General features: G+C 37.0%; 1 pseudogene across 1 annotated transcript; it reads right to left on the reverse strand.

Moving 5' to 3' along the window:
• Nucleotides 1–230: 230 nt before the first annotated feature.
• LOC143200117 (mesoderm induction early response protein 1 pseudogene) lies at nucleotides 231–1,956 on the reverse strand (annotated as a pseudogene). Its single transcript, XR_013006631.1, has 2 exons — nucleotides 1,609–1,956; nucleotides 231–1,500 (listed from the first exon to the last, which is right to left on the reverse strand). The product of XR_013006631.1 is annotated as a mesoderm induction early response protein 1 pseudogene (transcript).
• Nucleotides 1,957–2,529: the final 573 nt, after the last annotated feature.

Here is a 2,529-nt window from a genome sequence, read left to right on the forward strand (position 1 = left end):
TAAATAACACAGTATTTTATAAACAAATATTGACTAATATCTAGAACAAATACAGCATCTAATAATAGTTTTAATTTAGGTTGAGTCGAATTAAATTCCGACCGTGGGTACATATTCGAAATAAATTTAATTTAATTGATGTATGCGAAGGCCTCGGAAATTGTATGTTTTACGTTTGATGGATTATTCTAGATATTCCCCTCGTTTGGGTAGATAAATAAAAAATCGGGTCATAGAGCGTATTATTTATTATCATAGATAATGCCTTAAAAACCTTGCATTAATATAATGAAATAGTTTTATAATTCTATATTGTTAGACAGGAAATATTACGAAATAAACCGTACAAAAAATACATTTACTTAATTGTATAAAAAAGAACACATCGACTATATTTTATCATATGTATATATAATTTTTGATTATGATATAATTTTGATTTTTTTTTAATATATTAGTATAGGCTAAACGGTAAATTGGAAAATAGATTTATATATTTGCTTTAATATATTATGTACACATAAAAATCTAGTTGGGATTGACGTTTGGCGACGAACTTCGGTCCCTGGAGTCGTGCTCCTCGAGGAACCGGTCCATGAAATCGGTAACTCCTGGGTGAAGAATGTATTTCTTCTTCTCCAACCTCACTTTATTCGCGAACATATCGTGTCGTTCAGTCTTTTTCCATAAATAGTAGAACTGGACCAGTTCACCGACCGATCGTGTCCTGACCTTGTTCTGCTGAGTCATGTAGAAGTTCTTGCCGAACAATCTGATACCTGCTTCGAAATTCCTGCACTCCTCTTCGGACCATATCTGCATGGTGTCCTCGTAGAGGTGTTTGTTAATTTGCAGTCTCCTCAGGGCTTCTTCCACGTTGTGCCCGCACTGTTGAAGTAGATGCAACGCGGGTTCGTTATCCCGCAGGTGCTTGCCCCGCGGAATCGAGGGTTTGCAGATCGACGCCGCCTCCCTCAGGTAACTCTCGACGGCTTCGGGAGTGGAGATGGATGGATCCCAGAGAAGCTTGTCCTCGTTCTCGTAGGGAAGCGCGTCCCCGTAGTGACACAACCCGTCCGGTATAATCGCCTGGTAGTCGCTCCCCACCATGATCGTCTTGATGATCATCCTGTTCTCGTCGTCCGAGTGCCTCAAATGAAACCGACCCTCGTCCTCCTCGATCACCTTCGACCTCAACAGCCTGGACGCATCCGGATACTTGTCCTGCTCGAAACGACCCTTAGGATGTTCGTTTTCCTGATTCTCGCTCTCGTAAAATAGCTTCGGAAACTTCTGACCGCTCATTTCGTCGACGGAATTCCCCTCGGAGGCCGAACTGGACGGTTCCTCCTCTTCCAGGTTCACCTCGTCCTCGAACTCGTTCGCCAAACTATCAACGGTAAAATTCGCTTTGCTCGGATTGCTCTCAACAGATGAATGGGGATCGTCCATCCTCAAGGACCAACGTCCTTAATGACGATCCATTTTCCGATAGTGAATCTATAAATCGAGACAAAGTTAAATCAAAAGCAAGTTTTTTTTTTTCGAAAAACACTAAATATCCACTAAAAACTTTTCATTCAAATTAAATTTAAATCAAACACTCACCATATTTTCTAAAGTTCCATTTTTTTTGTCGACAGGTGTACGTTGTGAATCAAATTGATAGGAATCGAAAAAACAACACGAAAATATCTTTCTAATTTGTATAAATTAATTATTACAAACTCGAAAATAATTACTTTTTACTCGAACATAATTAATTACCTTCCATTTCAATATATGTAAACAGAAATTCGATATTTTCGTGAAATATTACCCGGACACTTTCAGAAAAAGATAACTGAGAGCGATAAACTAACCAAAAAAAGTCTCACTGCATTACCACTTCACTGACACTTCTGTTCATTTTTTTAATATGTTTATTATTGTTCTCATTATACACTGCTGTTTTCTGGGATCAATACTGCATTAACGTAAGAAAGAAATGAATGACAATAATGACGCATGGTGGGGATGACACGTGACTCACAACTTCATTAGAATGCATTGAGGGTCCTATATTTAAATATAGGCATGGTCTGAACCCGCTTAATAGATGGCAGAAAGAATACTGCTACTGAGACCTATATTAAAATCAAACTAGTTCCCGGAAAGATAATAGATGACACAACAAACGCTCTTCTAATATATTGGTGAATGCGCCAGTATTACATTATTAGTTCTATATTTACAAAATATAATTCTTAACGTACAATTTACAATGCAGTCATTACCGACTTCCGACTTATAACATATGGTTCAATGTTTGGTGAATGCGCCAGGTGCCGATTATTATCACGCATTAGTTTTGTGATTACTTTCATCAAACAATAATATCACAATTATCAAATCAATGTTAGTTACATGACAGTGCAATAAAATCCTGATGAAAATAATACCAATATTTTAATAAATGACACTAAATTAGTATCTTATAAAACTGTATTAATGAAAATTCATATCGGAAACATCATTCAAGAAATCAAA

The sequence above is a fragment of the Rhynchophorus ferrugineus genome, unplaced genomic scaffold, assembly GCF_030347505.1.
Source record: "Rhynchophorus ferrugineus isolate W39M unplaced genomic scaffold, kcgeb_rfMv2 rfM1, whole genome shotgun sequence".
NCBI classification, from domain to species: domain Eukaryota; kingdom Metazoa; phylum Arthropoda; class Insecta; order Coleoptera; family Curculionidae; genus Rhynchophorus; species Rhynchophorus ferrugineus.